The sequence below is a fragment of the Sycon ciliatum genome, chromosome 13, assembly GCF_964019385.1.
Source record: "Sycon ciliatum chromosome 13, ocSycCili1.1, whole genome shotgun sequence".
NCBI lineage: Eukaryota > Metazoa > Porifera > Calcarea > Leucosolenida > Sycettidae > Sycon > Sycon ciliatum.
Genome location: NC_088655.1, coordinates 17,853,652 through 17,868,423, shown reverse-complemented (window position 1 = coordinate 17,868,423; position 14,772 = coordinate 17,853,652).

Here is a 14,772-nt window from a genome sequence, read left to right as displayed (position 1 = left end):
TGTACTAAGTTGTAGTTTCCTTTTTTTGCCTGTCATTTCTGAATTCTGTGGTGTTTTTTTTCCGAGTATTTTCCGTCTTCTTTCTTCCAGTAGCTTCCCGTTGTTTTGATTGCCGTTTCTGTCGCATTTCTTTTGTACCATTGCTTTTGTACCGACATCATGCCTCGCGTAGTGTTTTCTGACGACTTGGAGAAGAAGCTCATCGAGCTATGGAGAGAAACCTCTTCATCCGTCGACGTCGACGATGTGCTACTTCTTCGCGAGGCATGGCGAATGAACTCCACGATCCAAGCAAGATATAACTGTTTCTATTTTTCTCATGAACTGAAAATTTCAAATTGTACAGTAAAAACGTATAATATATGAAGTATATCGACTATAGTAGGTAACAAGTACACAGAAGTAACGATAGCTGACGGTGTGTCAAGCTGGACAAGTGTGAATTCGAATGCTATAATTACTAAGGTAAGGGTGAATGGTGCAAATATGAACATTTTTAGATTGTTAAATGATTTAGCGATACGCACATGTGAGAAAATCGATCCCTTGAACGTACTGACGCGTTTCAGCATGCTCAAGTAGCTGAAATTTTATGGACGAGGTGATTCAGTGGGAAATCTTTTCACATTCCAGTTGTGATTCTTTTCTGCCAAGTGTTACTAACAGCGAACACCTTTTTACTTATGGGGAATTTTTTTCAGCCCTAACTTTAGCAACAGAGGCTGTGAAATATTTCCCCCTGAGGAAGCTCAAAACGCGTTAGTCCAGGCTGCAGTTTTCAATGCCCGTAGACAACTTTGAAGCCCGTAGCTTATCAGCTGTCTTTCTATCCGTTGTAGTTGGTTCTCTTCGAACACCAAATTCAAATATTTTCTCTCACTGCACAATTTGTCTTCTATTTGTATTGTGTTGCGGGTGCAGAGGAAAAATAACGGATATCTTTCAGAACGTTCATATGGCTGACGAACCACCACGAACTGCGACTGGTGTCTCTTCTTGCGTCCAGTCTTCAACTGCACCAGCAAAGAACAGAACATCGTCGGCCAGCACTGAGATCGTAACTAGTGCCCCATCACATTTCAGTCATCCATCAAGCACATCCATGGCGATACCAACGTCATCGAATAGTTCACCAAGGCTAAGCCTGGAACTGGAGCATGACTTGGACTCGTATGATCTGTGAAATGAGCTTACGGCCGTGCTTCAAAAGGTCACGACACGACAATCCTCCAAAGACAAACCGCTCGATGTTGCTGAAGACGACGCATCGGATTGGAAGCGAGTTGCCAACGACGTTCAAGAAATTGACCGTTGGCTGCCAACTCAAACGGAAACAAACTACTTCACTTCCGGACGCGTCGAACCCGATGTAACTATTGGTTCAGGGCTATCATCTGCTTTTGCTTCAAGCAGCATCATGGAGTAAAAGAGCGACTAGAAGGCATCTCGTTTAATTTCTCCCTCAATCCACAGCAGGAGCAACACCAGTGGCAGCATTATTCAGAGAACGTTTCACTTGTTCCGAGAACAAGGAATTACACACCATCCGCATCTGGCTCCAAAGACCAAAGAAGTAGATCAAATACCCACAGTTCAGCGCAGCACGATACACCATCTGCTTTACAGGGATATGCTTCTTCTTCGGCCGTCAGTAACTCGCAACAGCAAAACCGTGAGTATGTTTCTCAACCGGAGAGCACAAGGCGTCATGCAGCATCCCCATATCCCCCACCAGTCTATAGAAGATTATTGACAACACAAAGAGATACGCCTTCTAGTTTACCTGGGATTGCTTCATCTTTAGCCTTGAGTACATCACAACAGCAAAACAGCGAGAACGCTTCGCTTGGGCAGACAACAAGCGATTACGGATCATCCCCAAATCTCCTACTACCAAGTACAATGGATCACTCTTCTCCGGCGGCAAAGGCAGATTCGTTGAGTTATGATCATAACGCTTTCTGCGAATTGGTCAAAACAGCAAGAGAACGGGCAAACATTTCACAAAAAAGACTCGCATCCATATTCTGCATATCCTACGGTGCCAAATTTCCAAACACTGAGCACTCTATCAGAAATTTTAGAAGACGTTTATTTGCTGATGCTAAAATGAATTCGTTGTACCCTATATTCAAAGCATGGCTTGATGACGTAGACAGGAACGTTAAAGGGGAAGTATACCCTAAAATCAAATTTCCACCAGTTGTAGTCTTCGGGGTGCTGAGTCGACTGGTCTTGGTCCGAGGAAGCTGAGACGCTCCCTTCATCCTTTATTCCCAATCGAACTCGCGCACTTCCACCGAAACTGGGTGACTGCGCCCTACTAGATGGGGATTTGTATGCAAAATGTCACTAAAAGCGCCATTTCGTTCTTATAAAAGCACGGATGACCGCGATTGGCCCATATGTTGTAGTCTTTTGGACGCTGAGTCGACTGGTTTTGGTCCGAAAAGGCTGCGATGCAGCGTTCCTCCTTTATTCCCAATCGAACATGGTTGAACAAGCGGTCACGTGCTCCTGGGTGCCCAAATCACCTGGTCACCGCGCCAGCAGGCGACAACTTTCCCACCAAGGTTCAACTCGAGTTCAACTCGAGTGACAGGACTGCACCCAAAAAAGGTCAAACAGGCTAGTAAGTTGTACCCTGCAGGCACGGTGACCAGCTGACTGGTGTACGCAGGAGCACGTGACCGCTTGTTCAACCATGTTCGATTGGGAATAAAGGAGGAACGCTGCATCGCAGCCTTTTCGGACCAAAACCAGTCGACTCAGCGTCCAAAAGACTACAACATATGGGCCAATCGCGGTCATCCGTGCTTTTATAAGAACGAAATGGCGCTTTTAGTGACATTTTGCATACAAATCCCCATCTAGTAGGGCGCAGTCACCCAGTTTCGGTGGAAGTGCGCGAGTTCGATTGGGAATAAAGGAGGAAGGGAGCGTCTCAGCTTCCTCGGACCAAGACCAGTCGACTCAGCACCCCGAAGACTACAACTGGTGAAAATTTGATTTTAGGGTATACTTCCCCTATAATCCCCCACGAGATACAAGTACTGCCAAATTGCGAAGTGGCCGAGCCTGCAAGCTACTTTTACAGTATCAGTATGCTGTTCTGACGGATGAATTTGCTCAAGATCATTGGCCATCTGCTCAAAAGTTAGCCGAGTTGGCTAACAGTTTTGCCGTAACGACAAAAACCATACGAAATTGGTTTGACAATCAACGGTCCAAGAAGAATATTCGAAGAGCACCCCGAACTCAACCGGGCAGTGAATGTGGCACCAGCAAATCGCAAGATTCACAAGACCAAAGAGTTGAAGATCTCGATGGAGATGAAGAGGATACTCCGTAAGAGTCTGACTCCGAATGACAAATACCTTCGCGGACATGTTCCTAAAGTAATTGGAAATTTGTTAATCAATAACCAATGTCCATAATGATGATGGACATCTCTCTCGCCTGAAAACTGATTTTCAAAAAACATACAACACAAACAACATTGTTCCAGTAGGATTGTTCCCATAATCCCATTCTAAGTAACTGTCTGATTGTTATTTGTTTCAGGTCACATTTGTTCGCATGCCGTATCATGTTGTTTATGGTTGTGAACGCCAATTTCGTATACGTTTGAGTCATGTTAGTCAAGTCCCTAGTCTACATGTACTGTATACCGGTTAATGCGCATGATATGACCTGCATTGTTTTGCGCACTTGGTTATCGGCCGGTGCCATATTTGATTTGATTTGCCTTTCCCCATTTGAGTTTGAGTTTGATATCCACTACACGCTCTGCTCATTTATGTCATCCAGCATAAGGACAAAGAAGGCAAAGAAAAAAGGCCTATTGTTTGCTGTAAACTATGCCTAAGTCTAGGCGTGGTGAGAATTGCCACCTCAATCAGCTGGATCTAAAACTAGCCATTGGAGAAATAAACCAAATCACCGTCGCGGAATGAGCGGGTGCAATTGCAGAACCACGTTTCTATGCACGAATGACAGCATCTTTTACGGGCAAAAAACCCAAAATGAATCGAAATGCAATGCAAACATTGATAAAATGATGAATCATCAAGAAAAATGCAAACCCAGTTGAGAACAAAGGATATTGAACCAGGCAAAGCAAAATATGATTGGTGGAAACTAGCCGGACACCGTCAGTGTGAATCTGGTATACACTGTAGGCCATTATAATGTGATTAATACCATAGCAGTACCTAAACTGGATTTATAATATCAAGAGTACATAAACAAGAGTAGACAAACAGTATCTATTGTCCATGCGGCGGGCAGAGTGAATGCCCTTCGGGCGATTCAAGTGTCCACAAGCATGGTCGTAACGTGTGTGTTTTCGAACATCATACCATAACTGTAGAATGAATATACCATGGAGACAACAGCAGTGGGACGCCCGGCCAGATTGGTGGTGAGTGAGTTCACGGAGTGAATGCCCCAGGGGACTCTCACGTGACTACTTGCAGTACTGTGTTAGAGCGCTAAGTCTGAACTGTCACCCTTATTTCCAGTACATCTTCATGTACGTGTACCATGTATACGCCAGTCGCAAGAAAAACACGCAAATCTGCAAATGCACTGGATCTGCACCCACAGATTTTCTTTTATAGTTAGCGAAATAGATCTTAGTGAACAAAAAAAAACTTGCGCCAGATAACTATCTAATGCACACAACTGGCGAAGCCATATGAAACGACCAACAATGCACACCTGGTCTACACCACACGGGGTACATCGGTATATAACGACCAAAACAGTGCTATGCATCTATGCACACCCTACACTTCCTGGGGTAAGAAGTACTTCAAAGTTCAGGCAGCAGGCTGCTTTGATAGAAGCAGACACTAGATGCACTGGTGCCTTGAGGTGAACTTAGAGATACTTTACCAACCAGCCTCGGCTACTGAGTACTGGGAACCCAGAGCCAACAGACATACCAACAACCTAAGACACGAAAGCTATTATAGTAACGACACACTGGATTGTGGAGCCAAACTTAGTACAAGAGTACTTGACTGTCATAACTCTGTCCGCAGATTGTAAATGATAATATTATAGACAAGGCCGGTGAAGGCAGTTCAATGTAGAGTGCTCAATGCACAACAGTACAGAGCAATATACACACATGGGGAATTCTACAAAACAAGATTTATCAAATATGACAGTATACATGTAGATGTACTGGAAATAAGGGTGCCAGTTCAGACTCATCCCTCCAACACAGTATGGCAAGTAGTCACGCGAGAGGCCCCTGGGGCATTCACTCCGTGAACTCACTCACCACCAAACTGGCCGGACGTCCCACTGCTGTTTTCTCCATGGTATATTTATTCTACTACTATGATATGGTGTTGGAATACGCACACGTTCTGGCCACGCTTGCGGACACTTTAGAGGCCCATGGGGCGTTCACTCCGCCCGCCGCATGCTCGTTAGATACTGTTCTAGCCGGGGGGGGGGGGGGGGGTTCATCGTCGTTGCTCTTCGTCTCTCCACTTTACCCCCTGAGTCTGTAGCATAAGGCATATTTTTGTTATAATATAACAAAAATATGCATTAGGAGAGGGGGTGTTACAATACCATTGTAACACAACCTCTCCTCCGTTTACAGCGCGACAAACACCTCGTGACACACCAGAGTGAAGAATGAGTCAGCGTTGCTCCTCGAAGGTGAGCACAGACTTTGAGGGCTCTCGGCAATGAATGTGATACCAATAGCGCAAGGATATGCAGCCTAAAACAGCTTGGACAACTGGCGACCTCGTACACATAGAAGTGAATAAAGGTGCCAGACTTGAGAAACCTAAAACGTATAATATATGAAGTATATCGACTATGGTAGGTAACAAGTACACAGAAGTAACGATAGCTGACGGTGTGTCAAGCTGGACAAGTGTGAATTCGAATGCTATAATTACTAAGGTAAGACTGCGTGGTGCAAATATGAAAAGTTTTAGATTATTAAATGATTTAGCGATACGCACATGTGAGAACAACGATCCCTTGAACGTACTGACGCGTTTCAGCATGCACAAGTTGCTGAAATTCCAAGGACGAGGTGATTCAGTGCGAAATCGTATCACAATCCAGTTGTGATTCTTTTCTACCAAGTGTTACTAACAGCGACCACCTTTCACTTGTGATTAATTTTTTCAGCCTTAACTTTAGCAACAGAAGCTGTAAAATATTCCCCCCTGAGGACGCGCAAAACGCGTTAGTCCAGGCTGCAGTCTTCAATGCCCGTAGACAACTTTCAAGCCCGTAGCTTAACAACTGTCTTTCTATCCGTTGTAGTTGGTTCTCTTCGAACACCAAATTCCAAAAATTTCTCTCACTGCACAATTTGTCTTCTATTTGTATTGTGCTGCGGTTGCAGAGAACAAATAACGGATATCTTTCAGGACGTTCATATGGCTGATCAACCACAACGAACTGCGACCGGTGTCTCTTCTTGCGGCTCGTCTTCAACTGCAACAGCAAAGAACAGAACATCGTTGGCCAGCACTGAGATCGTAACTAGTGCCCCATCATATTTCAGTCATCCATCAACCACATCCATGGCGATACCAAAGTCATCGAATAGTTCACCAAGGCTTAGCCTGGAACTGGCGAATGACTTGGACTCGTATCCCCTGCGAAATGAGCTTACGGCCGTGCTTCAAAAGATTGAGACACGACAATACTACAAAGACAAACCGCTCGATGTTGCTGAAGACGACGCATCGGATTGGAAGCGAGTTGTCAACGACGTTCAAGAAATTGCTCGTTGGCTGAATAAGCCCCGGTCAACTCAAACCGAAACAAACGACTTCACTTCCAGACGCGTCGAACCCGATGAAACTATTGGTTCAGAGCTATCATCTGCTTTTGCGTCAAACACTCCTACTCCGCATCATGGAGCAAAGGAGCGACTAGAAGGCATCTCGTATAATTCCTCACTCAATCCACAGCAGGAGCAACACCAGTGGCAGCATTACTCAGAGAACGTTTCCCTTGTTCCGAGAACAAGGAAATACACACCATCCGCATCTGGCTCCGAAGACCAAAGACGTAGATTAAATGCCCGCAGTTCAGCGCAGCACGATGCACCATCTGCTTTACAGGGATATGCTTCTTCTTCGGCCATCAGTAACTCGCAACAGCAAAACCGTGAGTATGTTTCTCATACGGAGAGCACAAGGCGTCATGCAGCATCCCCATATCCCCGACCAGCCTATAAAATATTATTGACAACACAAAGAGATACGCCTTCTAGTTTACCTGGGATTTCTTCCTCTTTACCCTTGAGTACATCACAACAACACAACACCGAGAACGCTTCCCTTGGGCAGACAACAAGCGAATACGGATCATCCCCATGTCTCCCACAACCAAGTACAATGGGTCGCTGTTCTCCGACGGCAAACACAGATATATTGAGTTATGATCATAAGGCCTTTTGCGAATTGATCAAAACAGCAAGAGAACGGGCAAACATTTCACAAGAAAGACTCGTATCCATACTCTGCATATCCTATGGTGCCAAATTTCCAAACGCTAGGAACTCTATCAGAAATTCTAGAAGACGTGTATATTGTGACGCTACAGTGAATTCGTTGTACCAAATATTCAAAGCATGGCTAGATGACGTAGACATGAACGCTAGTGCCCCACGAGATACAAGTACTACCAAATTGCGAAGTGGCCGAGCCCACAACCTATTTTCAAAGGATCAGTATGCTGTTCTGACGAATGAGTTTGATCAAGATCATTGGCCATCTACACAAAGGTTAGCCGAATTGGCTAAGCATTTTGCCGTCGGGACAAAAAACATACGAAAATGGTTTGCCAATCAGCGGGCCAGGAAGAATATTAGAAAAGCACCCCGAACTCAACCGGGCAGGAAATATAGCACCAGCAAATCGCAAGATTCACAAGACCGAAGAGTGGAAGATCTCGATGAAGATGAAGAGGATACTTCAAAAGAGTCTGAGTCCGAATAACGAATACTTGGGCGGACATTATCCTGAAGTTATTGGAAATTAGTAATCCAATAACTTTAATGACTAATATCATTATGGACATCTCTGTCGCCTAAAAACTCATGGGGGGAGTTTCAAAAACATACAACACAAACAACATTATTCAAGTAGGATTGTTCCCATTAACCCATTCTAAGTAACTGTCTGATTGTTATTTGTCCCAGGTCATATTTGTTCGCCTGCTGTTTCATGTTGTTTATGGTTGTGAACCGCAATTTCGTCTAAGTTTGAGTGATGTTAGTCAAGTCCCTGGTCTAGTGTATATTGGTAAATGCGCATGATATGACCTGCATTGTTTTACGCATTTGGCTATTGGCCTGTGCTATATTTGACATTCACTACACACTCTGCTCTCATTCCACCGAGCAATTTTCAAGTTTCACTCATCGAGTTATCTCACTCGCATAAGTCCAACGCCAGTTTACAATGTGCAAGGTATGTCTTGAGCTCACAACTTATTGCGTGAAACTCAGAGTTAAAACTCTTTTTGTTCGCACGTACTCGTATGTATCTTTACATTGTTTCCTGTGGTTTCCTGTTATTTTCTTGCTTTTTCTTCTTTGTGTGTCTCTTGTTAGTTTAAGGCAGGCAGGCATAGTGGTATGGTCTAAGACCATGATTGAGAAACAGAGGGTACCAGGTTCAAGTCCTGCTTAGGAACGGAAAGATTTTTCCAGACGTGCTACGACCCACAGTTATTTTGGAACTCGTGGCCTGGCACGAGGGAAACATGGATGCAGTGAATGGGATATTCGGTCTTTGACCACGTTGTGGTGGGTCTGATCTACTCACCTACAACCGTTTAGGAGCTGCATCTGCGACTCCATCCAAGAGGTTGGTGGCGTTTCTGTGGATGCGGAAAAATACGCCTTCGGCCGAGTCTGACGCGAACCGTGAATTTGTGTTGTTAGTTTTAGTTAACAATTAGATGTGTCTGGTTACATTCGTGAAATGATTATTTTATCGCATGAGCTGACTGTCAAGTAACTGGTGGTGTTAGTGGAAATTAGCTTAACATACGCTTCAGCCACCCAAAACCGCACTCCGCATCATAGCACACTCGCCGCAGCACCCACTATATCAGCATCAATGTTAGGCGCGCACGGGTTTGTTGCGCCGAGATTCTCCGCCTATTTTGTGACAGCTTATCTTTATCCAGCGCCGCAAAGTATAAGCCTTTGCAAATGCAGCGCTAAGAACGGTTAGTGCTGCATATCTCAACGCGAGTTGTGTTTAGGGCTTGATACCTCAGCGGCAAGTAGAAATAAGCATAAAATACTTGTCATAGACACCAAGAGGTTATCGTGAGTTCGAATCTCTGAATCTTGGAATCAAATCTTGGAATCATGAAATTCAATACTTTCACAACTTGTGGAAAACAAGTATTCAGCCTTGGTGGCTACTTGTACCGACAGGACAAGCGCACTCGAGATGGACGGTTGTTGTGTCGGTGCTTGGAAGAAACTTGCTGCGTTACAAGAGAAAGCGAAGGTTTTGAGGATATTACTTTCCTCGCGGACGCGTCGATCATTATAGCCTAATTCGTAGTTGATTGGTCCATTTTCCTTCCTTTAAATGAATGTATTTGTACTTCAACCGTCCTCAAGTATGTGAAACAACTGCATGTACATGTAGGCTGAACAGTACTCGCAAGCAAGACAAATATTGCTACGGGTATTACTTTCTCGTTTCACTCGATTAGCTTTGTGAGTAAACCCATTCGCAAAGAATGAAACGTATGGTCTATGGGTGAAATAAATGAAATGAACGCTTCGAGTAACATGTGAAGAAGAAGTTTTTGCGACTTCGTCGAGCATGCTGTTCTGACGGATGAATTTGCTCAAGGTCATTGGCCATCTACACAAAGTGTAGTCGAATTCGCAAACAGTTTTGCCGTAAGGACAAAAACCATACGGAATTGGCGCTGCTATCAACGGTCCTAAGATAATTCTAGAAAAGCACCCCGCACTCAACCGCGCGGTGAATGTAGCACCAGCAACTCCAAAGATTCGCAAGACCAAAGAGAGGAAGATCGGGATGAAAATGAAGAGGATATTTCTGTAAATTCTAAGTCCGAATAACGAAAACCGGGGTGGACATTTTCCGGAAAGAATTGAAAATTTGTAAATCAAAACCTAATATTGTTAATGTAGAAAAGAAAAAGAACGTATGGAAACGAGTTAAGAGTAACTCTCCACCACTGTAACTAGATACTATAATACAGTCAGAAAGTGCAACAACTAGGCACAAAACTCACAGAGTAGTAACACATTCTTAACTCGTTTCCATATTATGTTCTTTTTCTTTTCTACATTTATTAATGGCTCAATACCCGAGTTTCTAATATTATTATGATGGACATCTCTATCGCCTTAAAACTCACGCGGGGAAGTTAAAAAAAACATACCACACAAACAACATTGTTCAAGTAGGATTGTTCCCCTAATCCCGTTCTAAGTAACCGTTTGATTGGTATTTGTCCCACCTCGCATTTGGGCGCATGCCGTCCCATTTTGGTTATGGTTGTGAACCACAATTTCGTTGTGTCATGTTAGTCAAGTTCCTAATCTAATGTATACAGGTAAATGCGCAAGATATGAACTGCATTGTTTTGAGGTCTTGGCTATTGACCGGTGCCATATTTGATATCCAAAACACACTCTGCTCATCTAAGCAATTTTAAAGTTGCACTCATCGAGAAATCGCACTCTCCTAAGTCCAACGCCAGACTACAATGTGCTAGGTATGTCAGAAAACAACTTGATGTTTAACCACCTTTATTTTACCATCTCCCCATCAGTATCCCTACCATATCCCAAAATGCTAGACTAAAGTGTCAAAAACATGAACTTACTCGTAAAATTTAATGCGTGAAACTCAGAGTTAACCCTTTATTGGCTGGCCCATACATTGATCGAACACCGATGATCGATGGGGTAGGCATTTTGACATTATCGTCACATGGTCAAATCTCTTTTGGAGAGATCGAAATAATTTTTTTATGAGCCCGAGCGCGCTAAAACATGACCACAGGGTTTTTTGAAAAATTCGAGAAAATCGCGATTTGAATTCCGCAGCAAAAAATATGAAGTGCAGTGCAGTGCAACGCCAGTCGCTGATGTTGTTCTCCTCGGTCGACTGGACTGTTCCGGATGCAATTCTTTGTTGCAAGTAAGTTTATTTGTTAGAGTTTGTATTCCATGTTGCGCTGAGTCGCCTAAAACTGATCGTCATCGATGTATCGACAGAAGAGCCTAGTAGAAGTAATGTACTGCGGAGCGGAAGAAGACGACATCATCGCACTCCATGCGCAGGATAACATATTTTGAGGATTCGAGTCGGAAACAGAAGGAAGACGATGATGGCTACAGCGACGAGTCATATGAGGGCGACACTTTCATCGAGCGTAAAAAGATTTGATGCTGGTAGTCCCACGATCTGCAGTGATGAGGAATTCTACTCTGATGACAACCTGGCAAGCGATTGGCATCGACACTGACTTGGGAGGTGAGTCGGCCGATGATTTGGCCAGAATGGTCATTGCTGCACATATCCAGGACAATGCCAGTATTGGTTGCAAGTCCAAAAACAATCACTGGACTCTGCTGCTACCTCAACTTGCTCAAGTCGATAATTTTGAGTACCCTTATGCGGAACATCGCTAGCATGATTAGTATGCAGCGAAAGCAGTACTCTCTGGTGTGCGGAGAAAACCGTGTGCAGATGGGCTTTGGTGTGGGGAATATAACTGCGACGTCTAGTATGTTGAGTAACACTGTGTGCAGCAGTGTATACTGTATATCTGAAAGCACAGGTGTAGTGTGATGGAGAGGACATGGAGTGCCAACTTCTTCCGCCATCTTATTAGTCTGATGTTGACCGTGTTTTCGCTGGCGGTTCTCCAGTGGTGCTCCAAACAGGAGGTATTTCGGACACCCATCTCAGCTGCCTATACACAATTGTGATGTGGCTGAGTACCTCTCAGCTCATGCTATAAGACCCTCGACATAGCAACTGACCCGAAAAGGATGAACCAAGGGGCATATCAATTGTGAGCAAAAATGACAATCCCATTGCTGTACATAGAATTTCACCATTTCAACAGTGCTGCATATAATACCATTGTAGCAATACTTAGACATGTCGGATCAATCCAAAACTTTCAGACAGTGAACATTAGGTGTGTTAGATCATTTTTGAACAAAAAACTGAAACCGAATTTTGGTCTGTGGTCATATTTTGGCGTACTCTGGCTCATATGTAGATTGAAGAGAAAACTCTCAGCTGTCACCTCGAACAATTATCAAAGCGATAGAAAGACCGGTTCTTGAGTTATAGCACTCGTAATGTTGGTCCCGGGAAATTAACGCTCAGAGCGTGATACGTGGATCAACGGCCGGGATTATTCCTGCTTACGTCACCTGTTGACAAGGCTATACCGATTCAACTTCAAAAGGAGGTTCCCAGGAGTCTTTGTGTGTGTCTTGTTAGTTCTGGGCAGGCAGGCATAGTGGTATGGTCTAAAACCATGATTGAAAAACAGAGTATCCCAGGTTCAAGAACTGCTTGGAAGCGGAAGGATTTTTCCAGCCATGCTGCGTCCCACACTTAATGGAGGACTCGTGGCCTTGCATGAGGGAAACATGGATGCAGTGAATGGGAATTTCGGTCTTTGACCACTTTGTGGTGGGTCTAATCTACTCATCTCCAACCGTATCGGAGCTGCATCTGCGCTTTGGTTCAAGGGGTGGTGGCGTTCCTGCGGATGCAGAAAACTGGGCCTTTGGCCGAGTCTCACGCGAACCGTGAATTTGTTTGGTAGTTTTAGATGTGTCTGGTCACATTCGTGCAATAATTATGTTATCGAATTAGCTGACTGTCAAGTAACTGGTGGTGTTAGTGGAAATTATAGCCTAAGGCATAGTTCATTTGTCCATGTTTCTTCATTATATACATGTATGGTTGTACTTCAATGGTCTTCAAGTATGTGAAACAACTGCATGTAAGTGGAACAGTCATCATTAGCAAGACAGGTATTGCTACGAGTCTTACTTGTGTAACCCTCTAACAAACGAGTCTAACACGGATTAATAATATCAAGAGTAGATAAAGCAGTGTTACAGTAGACAAACAGTATCTATCGACTATTCGGCGGGCGGAGTGAATGCCCCACGGTCCTCTCAAGTGTCCGCAAGCATGGCCGTAACGTGTCTGAGTTTTCCAACACCATGCCATAACTGTAGAATGAATATACCATGGAGACAACAGCAGTGGGACGCCCGGCCAGATTAGTAGTGAGTGAGTTCACGGAGTGAATGCCCCAGGGGACTCTCACGTGACTACTTGCAGACCTGTGTTAGAGCGCTAAGTCTGAACTGTCACCATCAGAAATGAATGTGTGGCCAATAGCGCAAAGAGGTGGATAAAAGAGAATGGGCCACTGTTGACCTCGGACATGTAGAAGAACTGAAAAAAGTGTGCCAGACTTGAGAAAACGTTATCGAATTATTGCGACTGCAGAGGGCAACAAATGCACAGAAGTACCGGTAGCTGATGGTGTATCAAGCTGGGTAAGTGTGAATGCGAATGCTGTAATTACTGACATACAGCCGAGTTGTGCAACTATGAACAGCTTTAGAAAATTTAAATGATTGAGTGATACGCACATGTGAGAAGAACGATCCGTTGAATGTACTGACGCCTTTCAGGATGCTCAAATAGCTGAATTTCCAAGGACGAGGGGATTCAGTGCGAGACCTTGTCACATTCCAGTTGTGATTGTTCCCGCCAAGTGTTACTAACAGCGAACCCCTTTCACTTGTAATTAATTTTCTTTAGCCCTCACTTTGGCAATATAAGCTGTGAAATATTATCTCCTGAGGAAGCTCAAAACACTGTAGTTCTGGAGACAGTCTTCAATGTCCGTAGACTTCTCCCAACCCCGTAGCTTATCAAGTGTCTTTCTATCCGTTGTCGTCGGTTCTCTTCGAACACCGAATTCTAAGATTCTCTCTCACTGCACAGTTTGTCTTCTATCGGTATTGTTTTCCGGGTGAAGAGAACAAATAACCGATATCTTTCAGGACGTTCATATGGCTAACCATTCACCACGAACGGCGACAGGTGTCCCTTCTTGGATCAAGTCTTCAACTTCAACAGCAAAGAGCAGGACATCGTCGCCCAGCACTGAGATCATACCAGATTCCACATCACACTTCAATCACCCATCAAGCACATCTATGGCGATACCAACGTCATCGAATTGTCCATCAAAGCTTAGCCTGGAAATGGAGCACAACTGTGATCGACGTCCCTGGGATTCGTATCCCCTGCGAAAGGAGCTTACTGCCGTGCTGGAAAAGATCGAGACACGACAGTACTCCAAAGACAAACCGCTAGATTTTGCTGAGAAAATTGCATTGGATTGGAAGCAAGTTGCCAACGACGATCAAGAAATTTCCCGTTGGCTGAATGGGCCCCGGCCAGCTCAAACCGAAACAAACTACTTCACTTCCAGACCCGTCGAACCCGATGTGACCATTGGTTCGGAGCTATCACCTGCAAGTGGGTCCGTATCTGTATCTCGTTCGTCTGGCTTGCAGCAAGTGGAATATGCCAGTTCTAGCAGTGGCTCTTACCTTACACAGCCTGCTATTGCTTCTAGGACTCCTACTCAGCATCATGGAGCAAGAGAGCGACTAGAAGGCATCTCGTATAATTCCTCTCTCAATCCAGAGCA